Source organism: Schistocerca nitens, chromosome 4 (genome assembly GCF_023898315.1).
Source record: "Schistocerca nitens isolate TAMUIC-IGC-003100 chromosome 4, iqSchNite1.1, whole genome shotgun sequence".
In the NCBI taxonomy this organism is placed as follows: Eukaryota; Metazoa; Arthropoda; class Insecta; order Orthoptera; family Acrididae; genus Schistocerca; species Schistocerca nitens.
Window position 1 is genome coordinate 856,126,676 of NC_064617.1, and position 19,981 is coordinate 856,146,656.

General features: G+C 42.3%; 1 long non-coding RNA gene across 2 annotated transcripts in view; it reads right to left on the minus strand.

The window, feature by feature from the left end:
• LOC126253304 (uncharacterized) overlaps positions 1-19,981 on the minus strand; it is a 63,274-nt gene that overhangs the window by 20,991 nt on the left and 22,302 nt on the right. Inside the window, exons 1-2 of one of the 2 annotated variants that reach the window (XR_007545937.1) lie at positions 4,848-5,058; positions 2,617-2,803 (exon numbers count right to left, since the gene is read on the minus strand). This is a non-coding gene — a long non-coding RNA (uncharacterized LOC126253304). Of the gene's footprint in view, positions 1-2,616; positions 2,804-4,847; positions 5,059-19,981 lie in introns of those variants that run through there. The other variant, XR_007545938.1, reaches the window with a different exon arrangement.

The window sequence follows — 19,981 nt, forward strand, 5'->3', positions numbered from 1 at the left end:
CACAGCCTCTTCAGTGTACAGCTAGAATAGTAGGGAGAAAGATTACATTCCTGTCTTATGCCCATTTCAATCCGAGCACATTTGTCTTGGTCTTCAATTGTTGTTGTTGCCTGTTTATTATTGCATGTCTTGTTTAATGTCTGTCGTTTTCTATATCTTACACCTCCTATTTTTCTAATGATTCCAAACCTTTTGCATTATATTAAACTGTCAAATATTTTTTATTGGTGGGAAAATAATATGAAGCTCTGTGGATTATACGTGTCTTGCCTCCATTATTTAATACAGAGTCAATACTGCCCCTCTGCTGCCTTTACCTTTCCTAAAGCCAAACAGATTGTCATCTAACAGATTCTCAATTTTATTTTCCATTCTTTTGTATATTATTCTTGTCTTTAACTTGGTTTTGAGAGCTGTTAAGCTGATTGTACAATAGTTCTCAGAGTTATCTGTGTTTGCTATATTAGGGAGTGTGCAGATGATACTCTTTTGAAAGTCCAATGGTATATCTCCAGTATTGTAGACCCTTGCACAAACTTAATCATTTGATTACTATTCACTGGCTGCTGTGGCCGTGCGGTTCTAGGCACTTCAGTCCGGAACCACACGGCTGCTACGGTCGCAGGTTTGAATCCTACCTTGGGCATGGATGTGTGTGATGTCCTTAGGTTAGTTAGGTTTAAGTAGTTCTAAGTCTAGGGGACTGATGACCTCAAATGTTAAGTCCCATAGTGTTTAGAGCCATTTGAACCATTTTTGATTACCGTTACCCCTCAATTGTTTTAAGAAATAGTACAGATATGTTACCTCTTCCTTCTGTCTTGTTTAACTGCAAGTTTCCAGAGCTGCAACAAACTCTAATACTGGATGTCAGATGCCTTCTTAGCAGGCAGTCCCTCTCTCTTGTAGAGATCTTCATCATACTTAAAGTTGACAGGTTTGCTTGTAATTTTGTTGGAAGTAGTTTTGACTTCTTTATAAGCTGGATGTGTGCATCCACGATACACTTCTTTTTCACTTTGTTCATTTTTCCTGCAGCCATTTCACTCTTGCGTACACATATTTCCCACTGATTTTATTCCCAAGTAACAAAACTCATCGTGAGGATGAAGTTCATTGTTGCATTTGTGTGTTTCTTGCAAATAAAATTGTATTTGGATAGCTTTTACCTTGAACAAACTTAATTCCTTTTCTCTGCATTTCTACTCAGATATGTTTTGACGAAGTTACAGCACCACACATGTTAACCCTCCACCCTCCCTGCTTGTATTGAATTCTGTGTGGCACATGTATTGGTCTGAGAGTGCTCTTATGTTAGATCAGTGGCAGATAACTTAAAGTTGTCAGTGCATGCTGGTACATTGGTGCTTGAGCAGAAGGTAATCATTTTGATCCCTGTCAATGGAATGAAATTTATTTATATGTATTTACCTTGCAAGGGGTAACCTTGCACCAATGTTCTGGGTTTAATTCAAATACCTCTCTCAGTATCTTGTGGAGTGGAGGTATGTGACACTATGATAATAACCTGTACACCTCATAAACAAAAAAGGCCCTCATAAACACTACACTACAATATACACACAATCACCACAGTCATTTGTGCTAGAGACAACTCTGCAGTTGAAGACAAATTTTTCACTAGATATGCAAATATGGACTGCCGACTTAGTAAATTTGTGTAATACTGTGGGATAGGGCATTTCAGTGCCAGATGCAGACAGCTAAATTGTGTGTTTCAGTAAATCTGTTAAAATATTTGAGTCTTACACCAACAATTATTTTGCTTTATTTAGGTAGTTGTAGATAGAATGCTAAACTCAAGTGGAGCAGGCTGTATGGAGGACACAGTTGCAGTGCTGATAATGCAGGCTTCGTATTTGCCTGGAGAGAAATCAACAAACAGAATTAGAATATGTGGTGTGTGAGCTTCAACCCCCTCCCTCCTTTATCCCATAGAAGTCCATTGTTGTGCCTTCTGATTTACGATATCCAAGTTGGGTCATAGAACTGTGATTTTATACGCACAAATGGCATTAGTGCTGCCACCATATATCCCCTCAATGAGTGGAGGAATTGTTTAAATGCTTACTTAACTGAAATGTTTTCACACAGTGAGGTTAAAACTAACAGCAACTGTATACAGTTAATAAATTGGAAGCCCAAATTCATATCAGTTGACACAGATTTTTTTTTTTTGCTTTTGTGAGTATGAATGCAGTCAATTATGAAAGTGTGTTTTTGATGGTTTGAACATTTCTGATTCCAGTTTAAAGCGGTACTGATTTTAAAATTGTAATCACTGTGCTTTCTCTGTAAGCAGACGTGGGTTAAATGTCAGTGAAGAAAGAATTATTGGAAATTAGTACAGTTGCAGTGCATCCTCAGTAGACAGTGGCATGAAACAGTCTGTAAAATGGCCCTTCTTGCTTATCTTCAATATTCGTATTTAGTGTTATCAAGCAGACTTATGAAACATGCAGTTTTTTATTTGGATTCATTGTATATCATAATGCATATTTTCCACAGCTTCATAATCTCATTTGTTTTTATTCCATCAACATAGAGTATCTGGTTAAGGAAGTGATTTCACCTGTGCCATATACCACTACTTACATGTTTTCCAGTGAAGCCTGGGATCTGTCAATGCCTCCTTTTACTTTCAGTGGCATGTTTATGCCTCTGGACAGTGATGCAACTCCACGAATGCAGCTGCTGGGCAATAATTACTGGCAAGCAGGAAGGTCAGAGTTTTGTTCTCAAGGTTCTTCAAAGAGGCAGTGACCCAGTGGTGCATGTGGAACTGCAAATAACACAATGAAAGTAGTGTCTGGAACAGTAACTGAAAGACCAGCTGTTTTACTTCTTGATATATGTAGAAGCACTACACCAAGCTGGGTTCTCATTTACTTGGTGCTATGGATTTCTCAGTTTGTTACAGCCTACAAAAAGATTGATTATATCCAATCTTTCAAGGGACACACTCCACCAATAAACTTCATATTGTGCAGTTTCAAACTTACTTGAAAAATCTTATGTTCTCATGATCATAAATCATTCTTACTGGTAAGTAGATTGTAAAATTGTAGTGTTAGGTTGGCAGGACACTACAGTTCATTAGAATTACACTGGAAATGACTACAGCAGTTGGTGGATTTGGTTTATAAAATAAGCTATATTCAGATCTTTCATCACAGGCTTACTGAAAAATCTGCGACTGTTATAATTGAAGATTTTTGAATAAATTGGTGACCACAAAAAATGATTGTTCAAATCATGATTAATAAGAAATAACCTGTTGAAACAAGAAATGATCATTTTGTGCAACTTATTTTTATCCAGCTGCCCCATTGCTAGAACTTAATGCAGTGCTCTATTTACCTTGGTCTTGCAAAGATGATTAACAGTCTAATATTGCATAGAAAAAAAGGAACGGAGCAGTGCCACAAATTATTAGCATTGTGTGTGTGTGTGTGTGTGTGTGTGTGTGTGTGTGTGTGTGTTGTAGTGCTTCAAGAATTTCAGAAATTTCAGAGGATATTCTAGAATCACTTGGCCTTCCACTGTTTCAGACACCTCATATTTTAGGTATGAGTAGGAGAAACGAATCAGCTGACTGCACAGTTTTTGTATGTGCAGGTCAAAAAGAACAACCATGAGGAAAAAGATGGACACAGTGGCCGAATGGCGGCAGACAAGTACTTGCTGTATGGTACACAGTTTCGTGTACAGGCAAAGAACAAGAAAAGTTTATGTAGTATTCTGTGCTCTTTAATGTCTACGGTTACTGTAAGAAGACTAGTGGACAGTTGAAAGTAGTTTCCTAAGGACACTCATGAATTGGACTCGGTTGGGACTAGAGATTCTTGAATTACTGTCTAGGTTATGATTGGAACGAGACACATGTAAGATATTTTGAAGAAGTGTAAATGACTAATGTTCAAAGAATGAGTTAACTTGCTGAAGTTATTTTTATGAACGTTGAAAATATATTGTGATTGAACTGGAAAGTATTCTAAGAGTACTAAAGTTATTTCAAGAAAAGAAAAGTAGTTAGTAAATTCCTTTAACCAGCACCATATCTTCAGAGAAGCAGCTTTCGAGAGATCGAGGTAGCGGATTAAATACAGAAGAGGATCGGTTACACACAATGGGCAAGTTAACTGAACTGAGAGACGTGTGAGTCTTGCACCCCAGCACCACACAGTCTCTCGATGTTGTCCAGACAACTGTGTGTGTGTGTGTCAGTTGCACAACAAGAAGTAAATATTATAGCTCTGACAAAAAATGTATTATACCATATCCCAGAGAATTTATGGTTAAACAGTGTAAGAAAATTCTGTAATAAATAAAACTCTGCATCTCAGACTCCAAAGGGTAGCAAGTGAGCAGCAGCTTGTTATTTAATGTAACATACGTGTTGCAAGCTCAAATTAGGCTTGTTGGTGTGCCAAGCCAGTATAACAACACTAGTCACTGATTACAACTAAATTTTCAGATACTAACTCAAAATCTACTGATAGGTTTCGGATGAAAGTTGAAAATATGGTTTTACTAGTAATATACTATTTTATTGCAAACTTAGAAAAAACGAGAGGAACATGTTACTATTACCACAAACAGCTTTCCAGCGAGAAATATTCCTTAGGGAATACTTGACGTTATTGACTTAAATTTAATTGCTCTACGTGAGTTACATGCTGGGCAATATGTTTGTGATTCGTGCTATAGACTACAGTCAACAAAATCATAGCTTTTTCCGAACAGTCGTTTGTTTATTTTGCAAACAGGTTTGCAGTTACAGCAAAAGCGAATAGGTTTAGTATGGCATCCAGCTGACAAGTTACCAAAATCTGCATCCGGACTCTTTTTTTTCGTTTCTGGAGAAATGGCGGTTGGTTCAAGATTTCCGCGTTCTTCGAAATAATGCCCGTACGAGTTTGAGGTCGCATCAGCCGAAGCCGCGACCGTTATCGAACTGCTCACAGCCGACGGCCCCAGCAGGGAACTGCGCGTACGCGGATGCCGCACTGCGCAAGCGCAACAATACGCGACAGGCGGAGCGTCACGGCAAAGTGCTCAAAACCACGAGTGACTCAATTGAAACTCGTTGCCGACGCGATTTGGTAACCGGTCGATTGCGAAACACTTCCTGTGTAGTTCAATGGGACTCCGCAAAAGGCGCGACTGCTGCGTGACTCAACACTACTAAATCGTTCGCAACGCGTCACCAACCAGCTGCCAGCGGCATTGCCTAATGATCTGAATTGCGTCTTTGATCTCTGTATTGGTTCAGTATGAAGACGAACGAGCAGGTGGTGAACTTTAGCTTTGTACGGCAAGTAGAAAAAATCCGATTTTGTACAAGTTCCCTGGCTACTTGATGAAGGATTGATAGAACGCGACGTCCGCATCTCGTGGTCGTGCGGTAGCGTTCTCGCTTCCCACGCCCGGGTTCGATTCCCGGCGGGGTCAGGGATTTTTTCTGCCTCGTGATGACTGGGTGTTGTGTGCTGTCCTTAGGTTAGTTAGGTTTAAGTAGTTCTAAGTTCCAGGGGACTGATGACCATGGATGTTAAGTCCCATAGTGCTCAGAGCCATTTGAGCCATTTTTAGAACGCGACGTGTGAAATGAGAAAAGATCACTTGGCAGGTACATCTATTGTTTAAAAGAAAATCACCTACATGCCAGTGGGACCAAATGTGCAAAAAAAACCCTTTCCAGGGACTGCGACTTTTGAGCTTAATGAAGACAGCCAACCTGTACAATTCAAGTTTTGCCTGCCTGAGAGAAATTTCCAGGTGATGCCAGATTCTCCTCTACAGCTGCTTCATCAAACTGATTAAAACAGAGGCCAAAATGGAGGCCACCTCACAGCACTCTAAATCCCAGAACCAGAGGAGAGAAGATACGAAAATGTCGTGTGAGGTGTATGAGATGAGTGATGAAGGAATAAAAGTGTTCAAGTGTAGAGTATTACAACAAATCGATGAAATTATGAACCAAGCAACTACTCCACAACTGTCTGTCCCAGTAGCTAGGTTTCAAAAGTGATTTACAAAACACAACAATCAGAATGTACTGCCATTTACACGTATTATTTACTAATCTAATTATTGCGATGTTTATTATTGATATAATTTTCAGTATTTATTTACTGTGTGCATAAAATAAATTGTGGCACTTTCTTACTTCAGAGAGATTTTTATCTGTTCCTGTGCACTGACACATTCTTTCACGTTTGTCTTATGTGGTGTCAATGGCGGGAAAATTAAACTGTACCATATCACTGTAGCAATGTGTATTCATTCTGTAAAAAGCAATGAATTTCGAATCGATCTGTCTGCTACGGACAGCCTACAGTTTGGTTCTCTTACAGATGAATCCAGAATTTTTTCTCATTCATGTGTAATAATAATAATAATAATAATAATAGAACACCGCAGCTTCCTCCAAGTGTGACTCTGTACTCTACATGCTTAGTGTAATCAAAAGATGTTTGGGTGCAACAAACAATGCTTCCTCTCCTCCACATTTGCACACGGCAACTGCAGTTTGTCAGTCCTGAGTTGCACCGTGTTGCACTGCATTGTCAGCCACGTGACCAGTTACCAGTTTAAATCGCCTGCCCATTGTGTTGCTTTCCAGTCGCTCCGTGTGGGGATGGCCTTGCATTTTTACAAGATAGTGAAGTCTGAGGTTCATCGTTTACAAAAAATGGCTCTGAGCACTATGGGACTTAACATCTATGGTCATCAGTCCCCTAGAACTTAGAACTACTTAAACCTAACGACATCACACAACACCCAGCCATCACGAGGCAGAGAAAATCCCTGACCCCGCCGGGAATCGAACCCGGGTACCCGGGCGTGGGAAGCGAGAACGCTACCGCACGACCACGAGATGCGGGCTCATCGTTTACATCTGTGAGGAATGTATCTGACAGGTCACGGCAAATACAGGGCAACCTCTTGATGCGGACAGGAGACGTTGCCCAGAGGTAGCTGCGAGGTATCTAGCCACGGCAGGTGTTGCATGTATTGAACGTCGTTAGAAGCCAAGATAATGTTCCTGACTGTAGAGCAAGCTGCAACACATCGGTCTTGCCTGCACAGTTTAAAGGAATGTGTAGAAGTAAGTAGAGAAAGCAAAGTAGGAAAGCATTGCCAGATTTATTGAAGTAGCTCATGATCCTTGCAAGCCTCTGTGGGGTCTGGTTAACGAAGAAAGGCAAAAGCCAACATCTTACTCTAATTTTTGCAGTTCAGACGAATTGAACCATTATTTTATAAACATAAAGGAAAGCACACTGGGTGAAATTCCTGACTTTGGAACAGATCCTGCAGTTGCTGTGTAATTTGGAAATAAATGCAACGTGGTAACTTGGAAGAGAGTGTATCCAAAATGACATTATAAAAATAGTAAACATTACAAACAGTAGCAGAGCCCTTATATTTATGGCATGCCCTGTATGTTAAAAAATATAATCTGTGAAATTTTTTAACCACTGGCAATCTATAAATGCCTCAATGGCGGTAAATTTCCAGACTTCCTGAAAATAGCACACATGTGCCAGTATACAAAAAATGAAGCATCAAGCTACAGGCCTATATCTATAACGCCAGATGGAGTCCATAATTAAAGCTTTAATTTGAAAGAAGTAGCCTGCTGTGTGATATGCAGCATGGCTTCAGGAAGGAAACTCGACAACAGTAGCACTTGTACTAGTTGCAAATATAAGTCAGGGTTTTGAAGACACAGAGTCTATAGCAATGGAACTCTGCGACCTTAATAAAGCCTTCTGTTGTATCCCACATAAGGCCCTACTCGGCAAGCTAAAATCGTATGGTACTGGGGAAGCTGTTTTACAAATTCTCGTTTCCTAGCTGAATAACAGACGACGGAGTGTCTCAGAGAAGAGAACAGACTCAGGAGAAATGAAGTTACTACACAGTGAATCCTCCCTGAATAACAGATGACATATTGTCACAATGCACAGAGCAGACTCAGATGAAATCAAATTACAACACAGGGTGCCACAGGTACCGTAATAGTGCCTCTGTTGTTCCTAATTTTCATTTATGACAGGCTCCAACGGACACAGCTAGCAGTTCACGCACAATACAACTTTACTCTCAAAAGGGGGATGTAGCTCTGATTCTTCAACATACAGAAATCCAATTTAGTGAGGCGCAGGCCTGGTCTATCACGAACAAGATGCGCATTAATGAAGACACAACACAGAATGATATGCAGCCTCAGTGATTCTGAAGTACCAGGTAACATAGCAACTAAGCTTCTGGGCTTTTTCATTGATACAGGGTTAACCTGGCATCAGGACTCATGTACATCCTAAACTTTCTATACTTCTTGAGGAAACTAAAAGATGGTATATTAGAACAGTACATACTAAAGTGCACTCTGTAATGTTCCACAGCCTCATTATCCATGGGCTTTTTGTTACTATCTAACCATTCTGTAGGCTGCAAGAATATGCTTATGTTGCAAAACAAAGAAGCTCGTTCACACAAAGACATATCATCAGACCTATAGACAGAGAAATTTCGTCAACACAGCACTGGTAATAAAGACGGTATAGGCAGGCCAAGATATTGATTAACAGAGAAACACAACAGCTTCGCAATAGTGGCCCTAAAATGCTCTACCCGAGGATATTCAGTCATTACCAATGGAGCAATTTAGTATTAAAATTTTGTGTGTATTAAAAGAGCAACCTTTGCGTGGTAGAACACTGCCTATCTGAGCAGGACACGCGGAAACTGCAATATGTCTACAAAACAAATCGCTTGGGGAACACTTGCAGAGACTGTATAAAGTATCACGTGTGACTAAAAGGTCTTGTTTCGTGAATGCAAGGGAAGATGGGGCGAATGGCTACAGCCCTATGTGACGAACGTTGGCATTTAACAGAAATGCTAAAATAGGCCTAATCTTAACTGGCAAGCTTTGAAAGAAAGGCACTGCATATTTCGCGAAAACCTGTTCAGAAAATTCCAAGGGTCGACTTTCGCATCTTCAGCTCGCAATTTACCGATCATTGACGCAAAATGAAGCAAATAACAGCTTACACACAAGCGAATAAACAGTTGTTCCTTGTGCACTCAATACATCAATGGGATGGAAAGTAAGCCGAATGTATGGTGCAACCCTCTGCCACATACGTAATAGTGTCTTGCACTGTTCAGCTCTGGAACTTCTCATGGTGCCCTTTCGGACTGCTTCAAGAACAATGGAGCTATTGTTGCCCAGTACACATTATCCGATCAAAGGTATCAGGACACTTACACTGGACATTAATACGAAATGTCTCCACCCTTCACTTTTATAACAGCTTGAACTCTGCTGAAGACAGTTTCAATGAGGCAATGGGGAGTCAGAATGTGTGTGTGTGTGTGTGTGTGTGTGTGTGAATGGCGGGAGGGGTTGGGGGTGGAGAGAACGGCAGCCCATTCTTCCCCAAGAGCTGAAACCAGACAAGGTAATGATGTTAGACATTGGGGTCAGGAATGAAGTCACCTTTCTAGCTGATGCCAAAAGTGTCTGGGAAGATCAGTCCGTTTGAGGAACTTTACTGTCCACAAACCATTTCCTGACAGATGCTGTTTTATGACAGGTGTATTATCGTGCTCACACAATCAGTTGTCATCTCTGAAATGTTCCTCTATGGTACACACTATACATTGCTGTAAAAAGTGTTCATATCTATCCTCATTCAACGTTTTCTTAAGTGTAGTAAGGGAACCACACCCTTACCATGGAACACACACCTCATATCTCATACCTCAACACCACCACCTGTGTACCTCGCTGTTGGCACAACACGTGACGGCAGGTAACGTTCTTCAGGTATTCAACAAACCCAAACCTTTCCATTCCAATATACTCCAGACACGAAACAACAGTCAAAGAAGTGGAAACATGTTGATTCTCCACCACCAAAGAAAGCAAAGACAATTCCTTCGGCGGGAATGGTCATGACATCAGTGTTCTGGAATGCGAAAGAGATTCTGTTTGTAGATTTATCTCTCCACTGGGCAAACAATTACCGGAGAATACTATGCTAACCTCCGGGACAAATTGCAACAAAAGATACGCGAAAAAAAGGATAGGTTTAGCAAGGAAGAAAGTCATCTTCCATCAAGACAATGCTCGGCCGCACACATGTGCCGTCGCCATGGCAAAATTACACGAACCAGGGTATGAATTGTTGCCACTCCCGCCTTATTCACCTGATATGGCTTCGTCAGACTTCCACTTCTTCCCAAAACTGAAAATTTTTCTTGGTGGGCGAAGACTCACTTCAAAGGAAGAACTGATAGCTGGAGTTGACAACTATTTTGCAGGCCTGGAGGAAACTCATTTTCGATCTGGGATCAAGGCACTGGAACATCTTTGGACGAAGTGCATTAATCTACAAGGAGACTAAATTGAAAAATAAGAACATTTTCAGTGATGTAAGTACTTTTTTCTGCTCCATTCTGAGAACTTTTCAAACCACCTTCGTAATATAGTAGATGACATACTGCTGCCAGTTACTGACGTTATTCATTACAATGGTTAACTGTTTTATTAAGTGACGGGAATAAAGTTCACATAAATCAAATTATGAGTAGCGCATGAGACCCACCGGGCTGGCAATAGACTGCTACGTAACAATAGGGGCATATAGTGTACCCTGGAGCCAACACACTGCCCAGTTGCGTTTAAGTAACGGTGTTTACTGGCCATGTCTCTCCTCAGTCCATCGTCCACCACACACGAACTTTTTATCATCACGTAATGCAGTTCTTCACCTCGTGCAAAATTTGACAAAATCATTCTTATGTACGACAAGAAAGATGGCCCTGTCGTTTCAGTAGCCTGGTTTTGCGCTCACTACATCGTATTCAGTTGCAATAAAAGACTTCTTTAGTTTCATCATTGTGAATTATGACATAAGATTTACAATAAATAGTACAAACACTACAGACGAATTACGTATATTTCTAACATTACGTAAAAGATCAGCCCGAGAATAGAATGATTTATGAATGTATTTCAGCCACTTCTTAAATAATAGCTTTACACAAACAAGACTTTTGATGTGTGTTGAGAATAATGAACGCCATTCTGTATACAGTGGTGTACAAAACTTAAGGATAAAAGTAACTTTCGCAAGATATATCATTGCCAAATAAGATCGTTCTACCGTGTGCTTATAATTAAAGTGCAGCTACTCGCGGAGTTTCAGTGCGGGCTGTAATTATCACATGGCAGCAGAACTTGGTAGATACGCTAATGCATTAATGTGGAACAGATTTCCACTGAAAAAAGTAGAAAGTAGCTCCAGTTGTGGTCAGATGGTGCAAATCTGGTGCTGTACATTGTTTCCATGACGGTACGACATCCACGCTGCCATTTGACAAGCCACAACGTGAGTGTACAGTATGGCTATCGAGAAGAGAGACCACACGCTAGTAGTCAAACTATGTTATGTGAACGGCAGCGATAATAGTGCTGCATTGAGAGAGTATCGCCGACTGAAGGATCAGCGGAGAGGCCAGATGTCATTAAATGGTTTAGAGAAGATGACAATGAAATTTGAAAACACGGTTGAGATTCGTGCGGCACACGAAAGAGGAAGGCCTGCTATCCCGATGGAAGTTACTAACGAGGTTGCTGTTGCTGTAACTGACCATGCTGCACGAGCCCCGGTAGTGCTTGTGCTCGTGCAGTGTCACGAGAATTGTCCATCCCATGGTCAGCAGCACAGAAAGTTTTGTAGTCTATTTTACAATGGTACCCGTACAAGATCCAGACAGTGCAGCAACTGAAATTCACGATCCACAGCAACGTTCTGAATTTGCTCTTCATTTTCTGGCTGGGATCGACGTTGATAACATGTGGCCGGGCGATATTCTATGGAGTGACGTAGCACATTTTAGTACACTGCAGGGTCGATATACATGTAATCGAATGACCAGATCGGGTGACGTGATCGGGGTTGTAGGGCGTGGCTGGGAAGAAGAAGGTGGCTGTTTTTAGCAATCTTCCTCTTTATTGTTGGTTCTTTCAATACATTTTCCGGTAGCTCAGCCCCACCGCTCGTGTCGTGGGGAAGACGTGCTGATGCACGCAGCCCAGGGAACGTGACACCATGCTCGGTCTTCGGCCTCGCAGGCGGTAGGAGGTTAGCAGCACGAGGCCCGGCCCATCACCCCTCCTGCAGATGCTGCGGCTCGTGACGATGCCGGGAGTCGCCTGTGCAGCAGCGGGCAACGCCCTCTGCCGGCCAGTCCTCCGGGACAGCGTCACAGATGACGACGGCGTAACAGCGACCGAACGCCCAGTCGGTCGAACCGAATACCGACGCCCACCTCTGATGCGCTTAAATAGTGCAGACCGCTGCTGAATCCGCCGGTTACGCGGCGCCGTGTTTATTAGAATGTTCTCGATGAGTTGGCTAACGCAACCGCGCCACACGCGGCCAGCGCCTGCGTAATTCTGCTAATGCTGCGTTCTGATGGCTGCAGCGCATGTACCCACATACCGACGCTCGTTGTAAAACTGTGTCACCTGCATAACGCTCCAGCCGGCCTTCGTCCGCCCTCTGCCGTGAGGCTGGCGCATCGCGCACTGAAACACACTAAATCACAATTTCTCACCATATTTCCTAAAAATAACCCCTTGTCCTCTACACACAGAACTGCCGAGTTTGGTGTACTGTTAAACTGCGTGTCATGCACGAAGAGCATGCCGTACGCGACTCTGTGGTGTGGATTAATGGGCACCTTCATTCTCGATGCGTTCTTCCTTGAAGAGAATACGCCCAGAAGACCTTTCCAGTGCACCGTGATGTCTGTATGTAATTGAGACATTCCTGTACAGTAAATGAGTCCTGCTTTGGTAGAGCATAACTGTGTGGAATCCACTGTTTTCATGCAAGTTGTGGCAAGACCTCACGTCACTCGGCCATCCTTTAAGACCTGTTTAATGCATCCTTCCATGAAGATGTCATCTCCAGAGGTTTTCCAGGTGCATGGCCTATAAGATCACCTGAACTGAATCCATGTGCCTTTTGGCTCTGGGGGTATCTAAAAGAATGCGTTCACAAGGAGTTTGGTATTTACCTTACTCGAAGGCCAGTGCACAGGAACACGCTACACAGGTTCCACTGTAACTGCTGTGAGCAACTGTTGATGCAGCATAGCATGGATGTCTCTGGTGCTCATACTGGAAAAACTGTGTATGCGACAGTTAATAGTAAAATCAACAGTATGCCTTTCGCATTCGTTTCACCTTTTATGCCTACGTTCCATTCCTAATCCATAGAATTTGGAAACATTTCTGTACATCTTTCTTGCACTCACGTTGCCAGATTTGCACCTGGTGGCCAAAATTGTAACTGAATTTTTTCCAGCGTAAATCGGTTCCGCATTAACGCATTAGGATATCTACCAAGTTTTGCAGCCATACGATAATCACAGGCCACGCTGGACATCCGTGAGTAGCTGCACTTTGCTTATAGCCACACACAACGAAACTTGGATCATACATAGCATAATATAGTATAGTACAAAAGGTAACCGAAAAAATTATACAATGAGACGAACAGAAATGACACTTTTGTTCAAAGACAATAATTATACTGACGTCACCTCGATTTATGATGGTACCCTGGACGTTACGAAAGGCATGACATGGTTCTTTAAGAGGTATGTAATCACCATGCATCGTATTGCATGTTGTTCATTTTTGGAACACAGCCTGCGACCAGTTTAGAGAAAGAAGCGGCGATACTTTCTGCTGGACCCACCCATCGTTTTGCAGGACAATGTTCGGGCACATACGACCCAAGTTGTGACTGATTTATTCGATCGATAAAGCTGGGAAGTGCTGTGTGATTTCAACTTCATTCGTGAACTGAAGGAAGCACGTCATGGCATTCGCTTCAGAGCTGCTACAGAGATTCGTCGTGCAATAGACCGCTCCACCCGAGCTATCATAAATGGTGCTGTTAACGGTACCCTACGACTTCGATATCGCTGGTAGCGGGTTGTAGACGATGCTGGTGATTACTTCGAAGGGTAGTAAAACTTTAAAACATGTATCTATTTTGTATAAGTTTCAAATAAATGGTTGCCAATATTAAAGTTTCAACTCCCCTAGAATCATAACTACAGTCTTTAATGAAAACTGTTTGAGAGACACAAAGCACAGCTGAAAACTGGGAAACCAGTTATTTTTCCGACATTAAAAAAAAATCATCCTCTTGTGTGTTATGACCACAGAAGAGTTGCATAGCGTGATGCTACACACAAAATCATATCGACTGCTTTATAAAAAGACTGATCCTAATAACTGAAGAACCAGTAGGGGACTACCAATGTGGCTACCGCAAAAACAGATCCACACTGAAGCATTTGTACATCCTGAGACAAATATCGCAGAAGAGATGGTGGTATGAGACAGATGCCCACGTCCTGTCTGTAGATTTCAGAAATATCTGACAACAAACGGCAACCGACATGGGGTGTAACAACAGTCTTGGGGGCAACGTCCTTACTTTCATATTGCAAGAACTTTCGTACTCTATTGCTTTTATTTTCGACTGCTTCGCACTGAGTTGGGTTGGGTTGTTTGGGGGAAGAGACCAAACTGCGAGGTCATCGGTATCATCGGATTGGGGAAGGAAGTCGGCCGTGCCCTTTCAAAGGAACCATCCCGGCATTCGCCTGGAGCGATTTAGGGAAATGACGGAAAACCTAAATCAGGATGGCCAGACGCGGGATTGAACCGTCGTCCTCCCGAATGCGAGTCCAGTGTGCTAACCACTGCGCCACCTCGCTCGGTCCGCACTGAGTCCTAAGCGCTTTAGACTAAGGTGACCAGATTGATGGAGTCTCTGTTGATCCATTGTGGACTTGGAACAGCTGCTGGTCAAATGTTTAACAACGAAATTCGCCAAACAGCTGTGCAGTTGAGATGTTATTTTATTTTATTTTATTTTCGGTACTAGTTTCGGCAGTTCATTATGCCATCTTCAGGACTCAAATGCACCTCACAAAAATAATCGATATTGGCATACTAGGGCCATGCGTTTCTGGACGTCGTGAATTCGTAGCTCAAGTACTCGCTACGAAGACTTGACTGCAACTGGGCCAGAAACACATGGCCCCAGTATGCCAATACCAATTATTTTTGAGAGGTGCATGTGAGGACTGAAAATGGCATAATGACTGACGAAACTGGTAGCGAAAATGAAATAAAATAACATCTCAATTACACAGCTGTTTGGCGAATTTAACTGTTAAAGGTTGATGGCGTGTTTCTTGAGAAAGGCACCAAATACAGTTCTAAGCAAAGAAGGGAAAGCAGAAAGGTGAAAGGAGTATATAGAGGGCCTATACAGGGGCGATGTTCTTGAGGACAATATTATGGGAATGGAAGAGGAGGTAGATGAAGATGAAATGGGAGACATGATACTGAGTGAAGAGTTTGACAGAGCACTGAAAGACCTAAGTCGAAACAAGGCCCTGGGAGTAGACAACATTCCAGTAGAACTACTGACAGGCTTGGGAGAGCCAGTCCTGACAAAACTCTACCATCTGGTGAGCAAGATGTACGAGACAGGCGAAAATCCCTCAGACTTCAAGAAGAATGTAATAATTCCAATCCCAAAGAAAGCAGGTGTTGAAAGATGTGAAAATTACCGAACTATCAGTTTAATAAGTCACAACTGCAAAATATTAACGCGAATTCTTTACAGACAAATGGAAAAACTGGTAGAAGCCGACCTTGGGGAAGATCAGTTTGGTTTCCGTAGAAATATTGGAACACGTGAGGCAATCTTAGAAAATAGATTAAGGAAAGGCCAACCTACATTTCTAGCATTTGTAGACTTAGAGAAAGCTTTTGACAATGTTGACTGGAATACTCTCTTTCAAATTCTGAAGGTGGCAGGGGTAAAATACAGGGAGCGAAAGGCTATTTACAATTTGTACAAAAACCAGATGGCAGTTATAAGAATAGAGGAGCATGAAAGGGAAGCAATGGTTGGGAAGGGAGTGAGACAGGGTTGTAGCCTATCCCCAATGATATTCAGTCTGTATATTGAGCAAGCAGTAAAGGAAACAAAAGAAAAATTCGGAGTAGGTATGAAAATCCATGGAGAAGAAATAAAAACTTTAAGGTTCGCCGATGACATTGTAATTCTGTCAGAGAAAGCAAAGGACTTGGAAGAGCTCTTCAACGGAATGGACAGTGTCTTGAAAGGAGGATATAAGATGAACACCAACAAAAGCAAAACGAGGATAATGGAATGTAGTCGAGTTAACTCAGGTGATGCTGAGGGAATTAGATTAGGAAATGGGACACTTAAAGTAGTAAAGGAGTTTTGCTATTTGGGGAGCAAAATAACTGATGATGGTCGAATTAGAGAGGATAAAAATGTAGACTGGCAATGGCAAGGAAAGCGTTTCTGAAGAAGAGAAATTTGTTAACATCGAGTATACATTTAGGTGTCAGGAAGTCGTTTCTGAATTTGTATGGAGTGTAGCCATGTATGGAAGTGAAACATGGGCGATAAATAGTTTGGAGAAGAAGCGAATAGAAGCTTTCGATATGTGGTGCTACAGAAGAATGCTGAAGATTAGATGGGTAGATCACATAACTAATGGGGAGGTATTGAATAGAATTGGGGAGAAGAGGAGTTTGTGGCACAACTTGACTAGAAGAAGGGATCGGTTGCTTGGACATGTTCTGAGGCATCAAGGGATCACCAATTTAGTATTGGAGGGCAGCGTGGAGGGTAAATATCGTAGAGGTAGACCAAGAGATGAATACACTAAGCAAATTCAAAAGGATGTAGGCTGCAGTAGGTACTGGGAGATGAAGCAACTTGCACAGGATACAGTAGCATGGAGAGCTGCATCAACTCAGTCTCCGGACTGAAGACCACAACAACAACAATAACATCCGCATCTAGTGACGCCTGTGAGCTGAGGATGACACGGCGGCCGGTCGGTACCGATGGTCCTTCGTGCCCTGTTCGGGAGGAATTTCCTTTTTTTTGCGATGGATGTTCAAATGCTTTTGATGAGTTAGTGGTGTAGTTATCTACATGGAGGTACAGGTGACGGACAGACATACGAAAACACGGGAAACACAACACCTTACCATGTTAATACGGTGAAGGAAAACCGTCGAGATTCGTAACTACTTCCAGTCGTCTCACGGAGTGTAAGTACTGGTCCTGTATTGCTTTCAAGCGGATCTGATACGATTATTCCTGCAAAATAGTGACAAGTTCAGGTGACGATGATGGAGATGGACAGCGACCCTTCTCTCCAAACCAGACCACAGAGGCTCAGTACTATTGAGATCTGGTGACTGTCGTGGCCATGGGAAATGCGACAATTCATCCTAGTGCTCACGAAGTCAGTTCTGGACGATGTGAGCTGTGTCATCTTCCAACACAGCAACACCATTGGGGAACAAAGACTGCACCATGGGATGGACTCGGTGAGCCAAAATATTCACATAATCCTTGGCAGTAATGCGACCTGGGAAAGCATCCATGTGGCCCATGAAATACCACGATATGGCTGACCAAATCATCACAGAACCCGCGCCGCATTTCATTCTTGGGGCGTAAACTCGGCTAGAAGTTGGAAACAAAATGAAACAAGACTCCTCCGACCAAATGAACTTCTTCCATTGCTCCGCAGTCTAGGTCCCATGGCTCTGGCACCACGTTCTGCGGTTAAGGGCATTGGCCTCACTTATGAGTAGTTTTGGAATTGTAACCCGCTCTGCAGTTCTGTGCTTATGGATCTCCCTCGGTGTTGTTACGGTACTGACGTTCAGTTCTTTAGTGACTTTTGTTGTCCTCTTATTTTTCGGCACAATCGGCGTCAATGACCGTCTGGCGTGATCACGCAACACCTAATATGTGTGGTACAAATTTTCGATACAGTACCTCTCAAAATGCCAAACACTCTGTTTCGATGGTAACGGAAGCACTCACCACACGACCTCCAGCAACACGTTCGAGTTATTTAACAATCATTTTTTGAGCCTTGCTGGTGAATTAAATAAAAATTTAATTTCTACAGGAAATCATATAACTTTCTTGGCAAATGCCTTTCCGAGACTGATGTCTGAAACACTCCTCTGTGATACAGACAAGGGGGAGATCCACATCTACATCTATATCTACATGATTACTCTGCAATTCACATTTAAGTGCTTAGCAGAGGGTTCATCGAACCACAATCATATTATCTCTCTACCATTTCACTCCCGAACAGCGCGCGGGAAAAACGTACACCTAAATCTTTCTGTTCGAGCTCTGATTTCTCTTATTTTATTTTGATGATCATTCCTACCTATGTAGCTTGGGTTCAACAAAATATTTTCGCATTCGGAAGAGAAAGTTGGTGACAAATTTCGTAAATAGATCTCACCGCGACGAAAAACGTCTTTGCTTTAATGACTTCCATCCCAACTCGCGTCTCATATCTGCCACACTCTCTCCCCTATTACGTGATAATACAAAACGAGCTGCCCTTTTTTGCACCATTTCGATGTCCTCCGTCAATCCCACCTGGTAAGGATCCCACACAGCGCAGCAATATTCTAACAGAGGACGAACGAGTGTAGTGTAAGCTGTCTCTTTAGTGGACTTGTTGCATTTTCTAAGTGTCCTGCCAATGAAACGCAACCTTTGGCTCGCCTTCCCCACAATATTATCTATGTGGTCTTTCCAACTGAAGTTGTTCGTAATTTTAAAACCCAGGTACTTAGTTGAATTGACAGCCTTGAGAATTGTACTATCTATCGAGTAATCGAATTCCAACGGATTTCTTTTGGAACTCATGTGGATCACCTCACACTTTTCGTTATTTAGCGTCAACTGCTACCTGCCACACCATACAGCAATCTTTTCTAAATCGCTTTGCAACTGATACTGGTCTTCGGATGACCTTACTAGACGGTAAATTACAGCATCATCTGCGAACAACCTAAGAACTGCTCAGATTGTCACCCAGGTCATTTATATAGATCAGGAACAGCAGAGGTCCCAGGACGCTTCCCTGGGGAACACCTGATATCACTTCAGTTTTACTCGATGATTTTCCGTCTATTACTACGAACTGCGATCTTCCTGACAGGAAATCACGAATCCAGTCGCACAACTGAGACGATACCCCATAGGCCCACAGCTTGATTAGAAGTCGCTTGTGAGGAACGGTGTCAAAAGCATTTGGTAAATCCAAAAATAGGGAATCAACTTGAGATCCCCTGTCGATAGCGGCCATTACTTCGTGCGAATAAAGAGCTAGCTGCGTTGCACAAGAACGATGTTTTCTGAAACCATGCTGATTACGTATCAATAGATCGTTCCCTTCGAGGTGATTCATAATGTTTGAATACAGTATGTGCTCCAAAAGCCTACTGCAAACCGACGTCAATGATACAGGTCTGTAGTTCGATGGATTACTCCTACTACCCTTCTTAAACACTGGTGCGACCTGCGCAATTTTCCAATCTGAATGTACAGATATATCGGTGAGCGAGCGGTTGTATATGATAGCTAAGTAGGGAGCTATTGTATCAGCGTAATCTGAAAGGAACCTAATCAGTATACAATCTGGACCTGAAGACTTGCCCGTATCAAGCGATTTGAGTTGCTTCGCAACCCCTAAGGTATCTACTTCTAAGAAACTCATGCTAGAAGCTGTTCGTGTTTCAAATTCTGGAATATTCCATTCGTCTTCCCTGGTGAAGGAATTTCGGAAAACCGCGTTCAATAACTCCGCTTTAGCGGCACAGTCGTCGGTTACAGTACCATCGGCACTGCGCATCGAAGGTATTGACTGCGTCTTGCCGCTTGTGTACTTTACATACGACCAGAATTTCTTCGGATTTTCTACTAAATTTCGAGACAATGTTTCGTTGTGGAACCTATTAAAGGCA